We start from the raw sequence: 11,970 nt of genomic DNA on the forward strand, positions 1-11,970 counted from the left end.
ATCTCAAAGTATAAACAATCTGGAATGTTTTGTGGAAGACCTTGAATGATTTCTGAGCAGGAGATGGAAGGCTGAAGAACCAGAGAGTGAATGCATTCAGGTTTTCTGTGGCAGTAACAAACCAATTGGTGTCTCCTGAAACCGACCCCTCTCCCTTGGTCGATGAGTTTGATCCATGCTATTGTCTCTGGAAGGGTACCGGAAGAAACCTCAGGGATGAGAGGAGCCTAACCTCTCATTCTGTAGATGAGGAAGCTGAGATCTAATGAGTTTGCATGACCAGCATCTATTACTCTACAATATTTTCCTCTTGGTTCCAATGCCATGCTCCATTTTCTTCAAGCAAGGGTTATTGGGGGAAATTTTCAATCATTTTCCAGTTTCCATGTTACAATAAGACACAAGTTATATTTATTAAAAATGTAAAAGTGTCAGCTTTTTAGATCTGAGTGTATCCATTTGTTTCCCTGGGAGACAGTGGGGAAGAGGCACAGTGCCTGGGGGTCGGGGCCTGGGAGGGTGGGGCCAATGGGGAGGGTGAAGAAGACCTTCACTGCCACCTTGTGGTCACCTGGGGCCAAACAGGGTCATTCCTTGGGAACCTCTCTCTGTCTAGCTTCTTTGGCTGCTTGCCTGAGATCTTTATCAGCGCAGTCAGCATTGCTTCAATGAAGCTTTTGTTATAATTTTTCTTCCACTGCATTTTTAGTTTCTTTAGCGCAGGGAAGGGGAAGTTGTTGAAAGCTAGCAAAGTTCTGTATGTTGAAAAAACATCTGCAGGGAGGAAGAGGTCAGAATCCAGGAAAGGCTCTTAAGAAGAAATGTTTACGAGTTTTGCAAGATCCTTGTCTCATCTTGTAGCATCTCTCCACAAGAGCAGAGATTATGGGACAAAAGTCAGGCCTGAGTTGGCACCTGTCATTATTATCACTTAGTCAATTGAGGAAGTTAGGACAGATGAGGATTCATTTATTATCTCATTTATTGGCCTTATTTGCAGTCCAATTTAGTTCTCACATCACATTCTGATAGTCTCAGATTCAACAGCATCAGTTGAAATACTAACAATATTTTTCATTGCAAAAGACTGACTTTTAAGGTACGTATTATGGAAAGGATTATAATAAATTAAATGCCTAAACTGGCAGAGTGCAAACAATTTTGACTCAGATCTAAATGTTTGCACTGGCTGTTTAAACATTTAATTTGTTAGAATGGAAGTAGCGGCACAGAATAAGCATGTTAATTAAACTTGGGCTTTAGCAATGTGAGTCATCCCACGGACACAGAGCGTGACAAACCCGGATGGCAAAAGTCAATGTGCGTTGATTTCTCATTCTCCAAATGAACACTTTACATCTTTAAACCCTGCAGACATTAGTGGTTTTTAATGAATTGTTCTGTCTCTTTGAGGTGACTTTTAGATGATGCCAATAGTACTGTTAATCTGGGAAACAACTTTGCCAATTAAGTTGCAGGGAAGTTATGACCGCAGATAATTGATTAAAGTGATTATATGGCGAATCTGTTCCATGCTTTTATATTAAAAAATAGAAAAATGTAAAGAAGAGGTATAAAGACAAAACCTTGAAATACCAGTTTATCGAAAACAAAAAATCTCCATCATCACCATCATATTACCATCACCACTGCCACCACCGCCACCATCATCACATCTCTTGGGGCCATGGAATATCTAGGCCCAGATTTCCTGTCTGGCCCTGGTTCTACATGGTAGAGTTACGGTAACATGATGCTGGTTAAGTCACTTGTCTCCTCTAAGCTTCAGGTTCCTCATTTGTAAAGTGAGGGCCTTTTTATTGGTTAGAGTAAGGCTAAGCTGATGTAGCAAAGAGGCCCCCAAATAGGGTGATTTACATAAGATAATAGTTCATTGCTTCTTAGAAGTAACCCAGTTGTTTCAGGCTGGCCGGGGAGCACTTGGCTCCCTTACTCAAAAACCTTTGGTGACTCCTTACTGCCTGCAGAACTCAATCCAAGGTCCTTCACAACCTGACCTCAACCTACACGTCCAACTTAGTCACTCGTAACCTTTCTACTTCCATCTGTGTCTTTTCTGTCCTGTTCCCTCTGCCTAGAATTCTGTTTTCTCCTTCACCTATTGACATTGTATGCATTCTACATGGCCTAGCTCAGAGGCTGCCTCCTTCATGAAGCCTTGTAATTCCCTGCCTCTTGCCCCTTTTGATTACCTTTTATAACACTCATTATTTCTTCCTTTGCCTTCCCATATCTTTGCCTCCTTTATAGTATCAAATTCCATTTGCCTTATAATTAAATCAGTTATTTATGCAAATGGGCTTTATGTTTCTGGAGGCAACAGACTGCATATTATTTATCTTTGTTCCCCAACTTCTCTCTCCTTCCTTGCCTTGCCCAATATCCAGCATTGTTGCTTGCCCAATAAATGTATGTTGAACTGAACGGAGTAAAAAAAGTTGTTACAGATAAAAAAAAACTCAGTCATCAAAATAGCAACCATTTGTTAACTCAAGGGGCCAATTAGTCAATGAGCTATTCTTTGGAAAATTCCAGATGTGAATTAAAACAGTTCCAATTAAACTCATATCCTGTGCTGGACCCAGAATAGCATACAGAAATACTCCTTCGGCCTACATCCACATAGAATAGTGTGCCACTCATGTTTGTTAGGAGGAACATGATTCCTGAGACTGCTATTATTTTTCTTAAAGCCTTTGTCCATGAGCCATGTGGAAAAAAAATTGTATATTTGCCTTGGATGTAAGTCCATGGATGTTGTATATCATATGCTTTAAGTCTATCTCCATTTGTGGAATTTCTGTCTTCATTCTACCCCATTTTAGCCACATCAGAATCTAAGAATTCATTGTCTGAAGGAGTCTCATTTCAAATAGTAACCTAGCTCATGGGATCAAGTGCAGGGAGCTCAGAGCTTCGAGCCCTATATGGGTTTACTGCACAGTTGGGAAAACTCGTCTACTTTCCTCAAACCTCACTCTTCTCATTTGTAAATGGAACAGCTACAACCTCCTCCTTCTACAAGGCTGTTTGCACAAATGATGGCAGCTCATTAGTGAAGTGCTTTGAAAAGATGGTGTGGAATCCTGCAGGGTGCTGTTGAGAGGCTAACCTCCAGGCTTTTATGAGAATGGATATTAAAACCATGCATCTGCTTGTTCCAGTCACTGGGTGCACATGAACAGTCCCTTAGTTGTATTTATCAGGCTCGTTTTTTCCTGAAGAAAGAAATTAAATTTGTTTTTTCAAATTTTACAAATATAATCACGAGTTAGTCTGCTTGAATGAATTTCAAATCATAATTTAGATAATGTCAAGATGGCAATAAAACTTATGAAATAGAGCAAGGGTGGTGAAGAGAGAAAGCAGGAGGGAGACACTGAGATGACTCTACCTTTCTGCCTGGCAATTTTCTTTTTCTTTTCTTCCCCCTCTATGCCTTTCCATTCCCTTGCGCACATAAACCTTTCTGCTCCTCTTCATTTACATGAATCTGGCCAGGTGGCATTAATGCTTGTAAAAGTAAATGGAAACTGCAAAGGCAGATGTACAGTCTGTCACCCAGCTCAGGAATTTTCAATTCTTTGTAACTGTCATCTTACAACTCACCTAGGATTGAAATTAGTCGAGCCCAAAATGGTGAAGTTGAGGATGTCTGAGGGTGGTGCCCACGCCTTTCCCTCCTCACCATATTTTCCCATTTGATTCATTTATTCCAGCTGGAGTTCCCACCAGGTTCCACTCTTATACCAGTCTATGTGCAGTGAGAACTCAAATATGAATAGGGCCAGTCTCTGCTTATAAGGAACCTGTTTATCAGGAAACAGTGTTTCAGGAAGATAAGATTTAAGCCCAAGTATTAAATGGAAATGTTACAATTTTAAAAGTAGGAGTTTAGAGAACGCAAAGGGCTTTTGGGATGTCTCAGAAATTATACCCCATGGCTTATGCTGCTGGTGTGTAAGACAGGACCTAATTGTAAGAAAGAATTTATCAACTCCATATACAAAGGGGAAGGTCTTTGGAATAAGGTTAAATAGCCCCTCCCTTAGTACACACACACACACAACACACACACACAACACACACACACACGGAGAGGTGAGAAATAACAATTTACGCTTGCCTTCATCAGGGGCTGTTTGGCCACAATTTGCTCAAGTTGGTTTAGGCAAAAAGGAAAATTTGTCTCACAGAGTCCAGGGGCAGACACAACAGTGGGGCTCCCATGGGGCTGAATGGGGCTCAGTTCCTGAACTGAAAGCCACCAAGAGGCCTTAGGGCCCTGCTTCCCTCTGTCAGCTTGATTTATTTTTCTCTTCTCGGCTGAGTGGTTTTCTGAAGTCACACATGCACCAAGCATTTCTGCCTCTTCCCTGATCTTCAGAGAATCCCAGAATCCTCAAGCCAAATTCCCCCAATAAGCAATTCTGATTGACCAATAGGATTATTCTAAAGATGGTTATTTGACCAAATTGGTCCAATCAGGTGGCCTCTTTTAGATCAATTATCTTTGGCCAGGGGTTTCAGCAGAAGACTGGAAAAGCCATTTCTTGAGAAGAGAATGTGCAGAGAACAGAGAAGTCAGATCTCCAGTTCAACATTTTAACTTTTGATTGTTTATAAAATGATATACAGTGTGAGGATTTTCCAAGTTGTTTGCTTTTACATCTCGCTTCTTTTCCTAGCCTTCAACATTTCACTGTTGGCTTGGGGAAATTATTTTACTTTTTTTATTTTCGAGACAGAGTCTCGCTTTGTCACCCAGGCTGGAATGCAGTGATGCAATCTTGGCTCACTGCAACCTCTGCCTCTTGGGCTCAAGAGATCCTCCCATCTCAACTTACTCAGGAGATCCTACCCATCTCAACCTACTCCAAGTGCTCAGGTGCGTGTGACCAAGCCCAGGTAATTTTTTTTGTATTTTTTGTAGAGGCGAGGCTTTGCCATGTTGCCCAGGCTGTTCTCAAACTCCTGGACACAAATGAACCACCTGCCTCAGCCTCCCAAAGTCCTGGGATTATAGGCACAAGCCACGACGGTGCCCAGTCTACTTCTTAATAACACTATGGCTTAAGTAATAGTTTAACAAATAGAGGCTGATGTAAGAAATGTATGTTTCTCCCCTGGAGCCTACAATTTAGTCGGGAAGACAGATAAAAAACAAAAACAAACAAAAATACCCAACAGTAAACAAAATAATTACAAGTTGTTTTAAGCGAGGAAACAGAATATTTAATTAGAAAATATGGGTGGGAAAGGAGGGAACCTATCTTAGATACAGTTACAGGAGCCACTGTTCCAGGGAGTTGACTTCTTAGTAGAGTATGAAGGTGTGCCCAGAATTGGTGGGATCTTGGTCTCACTTACTTCAAGAACGAAGCTGCGGACCCTCGCCGTGAGTGTTACAGTTCTTTAATGGGGTGTGTCTAGAGTTCGTTCCTTCTGACGTTTGGATGTGTTCAGAGTTTCTTCCTTCTGGTGGGTTCATGGTCTCGCTGGCTCAGAAGTGAAGCTGCAAATCTTCGTGGTGAGTGTTACAGCTCTTAAGGCAGCGCGTCCGGAGTTGTTCATTCCTCCTGGTGGGTTCATGGTCTCACTGGTTTCAAGAATGAAGCCGCAGATCTTCCCAATGAGTGTTACAGCTCATAAACGCAGTGTGGACCCAAAGAGCGGGCAGCAGCAAGCTTTATTGCAAAGACCAAAAGAACAAAGATTCCACAAGATGGAAAAGAACCCCAGCAGATTGCCATTGCTGGTGCGGGCAGCCTGCTTTTATTCTCTTATCTGGCCCCACCCACATCCTGCTGATTGGTCCATTTCACAGAGAGCCGATTGGTCTGTTTTACAGAAAGCTGATTGGTCCGTTTTGACAGGGTGCTGATTGGCGCATTTACAATCCCTGAGCTAGACACAAAAGTTCTCCACGTCCCCACTAGATTAGCTAGATACAGAGTGTGGATTGGTGTATTTACAAACCCTGAGCTAGACATAGAGTGCTGATTGGTGCATTTACAAACCTTGAGCTAGATACAGAGTGCCGATTGGTGCATTCACAATCCCTTAGCTAGACATAAAGTTTCTCCAAGTCCCCACCAGATTAACTAGATGCAGAGTGCCAATTGGTGCATTCACAAACCCTGAGCTAGACATGGGGTGCTGATTGGTGTGTTTACAAATCTTGAGCTAGATACAGAGTGCTGGTTGGTGTATTTACAATCCCTTAGCTAGACATACAGATTCTCCAAGTCCCCACCAGACTCAGGAGCCCAGCTGGCTTCACCCAGTGCATGGGGCGGCAGGTGGAGCTGCTTGCCAGTTCTGTGCCATGCCCCCACACTCTTCAGCCCTTGGGTGGTCGATGGGACTGGGCGCTGTGGAGCAGGTAGTGGAGCTCGTCCAGGAGGCTCAGGTGCCCAGGAGCTGGCAGCAGGGGTGGGCGGAGGCAGGCTCAGGCATGGTGGGCTGCAGGTCCTGAGCCCTGCCCCACAGGGAGGCAGCTAAGGCCCGGCCAGAAATGGAGCACAGCAGCTGCTGGCCCAGGTACTAAGCCCCTCACTGGCCAGGGCTTGTGGGCCGGCCAGCCACTCTGAGTGCAGGGCCCTCCAAGCCGACGCCCACCGGGAACTGGCGCTGGCCCGCAAGTGCTGTGCGCAGCCCCGGTTCCCGCCTGCGCCTCTCCCTCCACACCTCCCGCAAGCTGAGGGAGCTGGCTCCGGCCTTGGCCAGCCCAGAAAGGGGCTCCCACAGTGCAGCGGTGGGCTGAAGGGCTCCTCAAGCACGGCCAGAGTGGGCACCAAGGCCGAGGAGGCGCCAAGAGCGAGCCAGGGCTGCAAGGGCTGCCAGCACGCTGTCACCTCTCAAAGGGACCCATTATGAAAAAGGTAGTGGGGAGGATGTACTTAAAAAAAAAAAAAAGTATCTTGGCCAGGCGTGGTGGCTCAGGCCTGTAATCCCAGCACTTTGGGAGGCTGAGGCAGGTGGATCAGGAGGTCAGGAGATCCAGACCATCCTGGCTAACACGGTGAAACCCCGTCTCTACTAAAAATACAAAAAAAAAAAAAAAAAAAGCCGGGCGTGGTGGTGAGCGCCTGTAGTCCCAGCTACTCAGGAGGCTGAGGCAGGAGAATGGTGTGAACCCGGGAGGCGGAGCTCGCAGTGAGCCGGGATGGTGCCACTGCACTCTATCCTGCGCGACACAGCGAGACTCCATCTCAAAAAAAAATGATAATAAAAATAAAAAACTTTGTTCACATCACTCTTATATATAAATTAAATTCTAGCAAACCGATGCCTTTGTAGTGCTCCTTGGGGAGTTCAATATATAAAATAAATTTATGTGTGCTTTGGAACACAGCTTTCTTTCTCTCCAATTTCCACAATGCAGTAAAAGGAGATTAAAAATCAGAAATTGAGAAAAATTCTTCAAATTAATGAGACTGGAAGGAGCTAAGAAAACCTTCGTACAAAACCCACCTAGAAGAAGACTACTGTGAAGTAAGAGTAGAAGGAGAGAAGCTCTGAGCTCAACTTCAGCGTATGCAGTAAACAAGAAGAGGGTCCTGGGGCAGCTGTTAGGAAATTAAGGAGAGCTGCATTGAGACTAGAAAGGCAAGTTGCAACTCTTACTAAACCTCTGGCCAAACAGCGAGGCTGGTAAAACACACAGGAGGGGAAAGGGTCCGGCAGGAGAGGGCCTCTGAAGTGACTGGAGGGCTTAGGAGGGAAATAACCAAGGTGCCCTCAAGGAAATTTCAGACTTCATAAAAGATAGAAAGAGGAGAGAAATAGGCCAGGCATGGTGGCTCAGGCCTGAAATTCTAGCACTTTGAGAGGAGTTATTCACTAGGGAACCAATTGTAGTTCTTTCTAATCCTCTTTCCCTCCAAACCTGCTTTGCTGAAAGCTGCAGGAAAGGAAGTGTGTGACAAAAAATGGAAAACTTCAGTGTGGATCAGATGATGTCAACCCATAGTCGATTCATGTTAGTTTGTCATGTGGAAGCAGTGATTTTAAGACCGACTGATTAAAAACAAATATTCCTAAGTGTATCTGGGAGATGCAGTTTATTTGTTAATTAAAAAGCTTTTTTCTCAGTCTCTTAAATTATGGCTTTCCTGTAATAAGGATATTTTTAGTGAAAAGTTGCTTTCCTTTCAAATCACAGACCTTTTAAAAAGACTTAATTTGAACAAGTAGTTTTTCATTTGACGCTTTTCCTGTTTCTAAACTTAAGAAATCCAGAATAACATTTGACAGAAACTATGTTTTCAATTTATCTTTGACATCTGTCCCACTCCATTTTGCTTTGTGACTTCTTTATTCAATAATAAATTATCTTAGAAAAAAAATGTAGAGCAAAACTACAAGGAGATGAAAAATATAGGAAATGTTAATACAAAAAGGATCAGTCCAGGAAGGCCCAAAACACCAATTGAACAGGAATTCCAGAGGCAGAGAACAGAGTCAGAGGCAAGAAGGAGATAATGGAGGAAATATTTCTTCAAGCTAAAGAGAGACAAGAATCATTTATTTAAAAGGAGCCATTGAAAGCTAATGGAACTAATATAAAAAGATCCACACCAGAAAATACCGGTGAAAAGAAAATTTGAAATGTTTCCAGAGAGCAAAAGAAATTCCATTTACTATAGTGGACAATAGTAGTTACAGTATTAGCTTTCTTGTTTGCTTTTTTCTCTCCTTTCTTCCAGTAAGAATGTCCCATCCTGCCGTCCTCCCTCCATCCCTCCCTCCCTCCCTCCTTCCCTCCCTTCTATTTCTTTTCTTTCTTTTCTCTCTATATGTCATTCAGATGGGACTATGAATTTCAGGACCACCCCAACGCAGGCCACAGGGAGAAGCCCGGGACCCACACATGACTAATCAGAGAATCCCACTTTCTGGCTAGAGTGATTAGCTCAGAATGGGCATGGCACCAAAAAGAGCTCGCTCCAAGTCCTCCCCAGAATTTTCATGTGTTAATGGGGAAGTTTGTCTCTTTCCTTTGGGGTTATGTGACCACAGGGATGTTGACTACAGCGGCATGTAGTGGTCTTTCTTGCAGAGGAAGCTTGTTGCGATAGTACAGAATGAGCCAAACATACAGAAAGAAATACAGACAAACAGAGTCATAAGACATGGAAGAAAACCCCAATGGCACCATTTGAACTACTCAGCCATACTTGAGGCCAGCTCCACCTCTGGACTTCCCAGGGATAAGTCACCAAATTCCATACTTTGCTGAAGGCAGTTGAGTTGTTTCTGTAGTATGCACCTGCAAAGAAATGAAAATCAGATTGGCATTAAGACTTCTCATCAGCCACACGGAACACAAGAAGATAACACAGAGAATTCTTCGAAGTTCTGTGTGAACTTGGAACCTAGAATATAATTTTGAACCTAGAATTCTATCCATTCACTATTATTCTAGTGCGAGGGCAAAATAAAGAGATATTTAGAATGTGTAATGACTCAGAAAGTGTTCCATTCACAGAAGTTTTCTGAAAGGATTTCTTAGGAATGAATTGTAGCAACAGTAAAAAATGGATTCAAAATGTAAGACTATGGAATATGCAAAATAATATTGAGCAAAGTCATCAGCACAAGTTGTGATTAATCTAAATAAACGTGATGCATAGTACAAATTTAGTTCCTTGGTTATTTCCCTCCTAAGCCCTCCAGTCATTTCAGAGGCCCTCTCCTGCTGGACACTTTCCCGTCCTGTGTGTTTTACCAGCCTCGCTGTTTGGCCAGAGGTTTAGTAAGAGTTGCAACTTGCCTTTCTAGTCTCAATGCAGCTCTCGTTAATTTCCTAACAGCTGCCCCAGGACTGTCTTCTTGTTTACTGCATATGCAGAAGTTGAGCTCAGAGTTTCTCTCCTACTCTTACTTCACAGTAGTCTTCTTCTACGTGGGTTTTGTACGAAGGTTTTCTTAGCTCCTTCCAATCTCATTAATTTGAAGAATTTTTCTCAATTTCTGATTTTTAATCTCCTTTTACTGCATTGTGGAAATTGGAGAGAAAGAAAGCTGTGTTCCAAAGCACACATAAATTTATTTTATATATTGAACTCCCCAAGGAGCACTACAAAGTCATCGGTTTGCTAGAATTTAATTTATATATGAGTGATGTGAACAAAATTTTTTATTTTTATTATCATTATTCTTTTGAGATGGAGTCTCGCTGTGTCGCCCAGGATAGAGTGCAGTGGCACCATCCCGGCTCACTGCAAGCTCCGCCTCCTGGGTTCATGCCATTCTCCTGCCTCAGCCTCCTGAGTAGCTGGGACTACAGGTGCTTGCCACCATGCCCGGCTTTTTTTTTTTTTTTTTGTATTTTTAGTAGAGACGGGGTTTCACCGTGTTAGCCAGGATGGTCTGGATCTCCTGACCTCCTGATCCACCTGCCTCAGCCTCCCAAAGTGCTGGGATTACAGGCCTGAGCCACCACGCTCGACCGAGACACTTTTTTTTTAAGTATATCCTCCCCACTACCTTTTTCATAATGGGTCCCTTTGAGAGGTGACAGCGTGCTGGCAGCCCTTGCAGCCCTCGCTCTTGGCGCCTCCTTGGCCTTGGTGCCCACTCTGGCTGTGCTTGAGGAGACCTTCAGCCCACCGCTGCTCTATGGGAACTAAACTTCTGAATTACTATGTCATCGGAGAGAATGGTGGGATGGAAATGCTGTTAGTGACTAAGAGTTTCATATCATTAGGGAGAAGCTGCAGATAGTAAATCTAAGCATGAATAGCAAATTTAAACTTTATTCATTTGTCAAAATGTACGGCAACTACTAAAAAAAATAGAAATAGGATGTGTAATTTCCAAACCAATAAAGGGGGAAAAATTCCAATCCAATAAAAAAGACAAATGAAGGGAAAAAATAAATAACAAACCACATGGAAAGAGAAAGCATAAAACAAGCTGTCAGGAATAAATCCAGACACAACAGGGATCACAGTAAGTGTGTGAGTATGTCAAATGCTGGAGCGTGAGCCTTATGAAGGCAGGGATTGTAATTGTTCACTGCTGAGTCCTTCAATTAATATTTGTTGAATGAATGAATGGATAGATGTTCTAAGATTTCATTTTCAACAATCCTGTTTAATAAACAGATCTTGGCTTTGCAGATGCCGCCGGGAGCCCCATACTATCAGCCATGGTCAACCCCACCATGTTCTTCAACATGGCTGTCAATGATGAGCCCTTGTGCCACGTCTCCTTTGAGCTGTTTGCAGACAAGTTTCCAAAGACAGCAGAAAACTTTCATGCTCTGAGCACTGGAGAGAAAGGATTTGGTTACAAGTGTTTCTGTTTTTACAGAATTATTCCAGGGTTTATGTGGTTTATGTGTCAGGGCAGTGACTTCACACACCATAATGGCACTGGTGGCAAGTCCATCTATGGAGAGAAATTTGATGATGAGAACTTCATCCTGAAGCATACAGGCCCTGAACTGTCACATCCCCAAACCAATTAGTTGTCCATGGCAAATGCTGGACCCAACACAAATGGTTCCCAGTTTTTCATCTGCACTGCCAAGACTCAGTGGTTGGATGGCACGCATGTGGTCTTTGGCAAGGTGAAAGAAGGCATGAATATTGTGGAGGCCATGGAGCGCTTTGGATCTAGGAATGGCAAGACCAGCAAGAAGATCACCATTGTTGACTGTGGATAACTCTAATGAATTTGACTTGTGTTTTTTCTTTTTTCTTTTTAGATGGAGTTTTGCTCTTGTTTCCCAGGCTAGCATACAATGGTGTCATCTCAGCTCACTGCAAGCTCTGCCTCTGGGTTCAAGTGATTCTCCTGCCTCAGCCTCCCGAATAGCTGGGATTATAGGCATGTGCCACCATGCCTGGCTAATTTTGTATTTTTAGTAGAGATGGGGTTTCACCATGTTGGCCAGGCTGGTCTCAAACTCCTAACCTCAGGTGATCCACCCGCCTC

The 11,970-nt window shown here is 43.3% G+C and overlaps 1 pseudogene; it reads left to right on the plus strand.

Moving 5' to 3' along the window:
* Positions 1-11,167: 11,167 nt before the first annotated feature.
* On the plus strand, positions 11,168-11,698 carry LOC116466425 (peptidyl-prolyl cis-trans isomerase A-like; annotated as a pseudogene).
* The last annotated feature ends 272 nt before the right edge of the window (positions 11,699-11,970 follow it).

This window comes from Hylobates moloch, unplaced genomic scaffold (genome assembly GCF_009828535.3).
Source record: "Hylobates moloch isolate HMO894 unplaced genomic scaffold, HMol_V3 SCAFFOLD_4, whole genome shotgun sequence".
Classification (NCBI taxonomy): Eukaryota; Metazoa; Chordata; class Mammalia; order Primates; family Hylobatidae; genus Hylobates; species Hylobates moloch.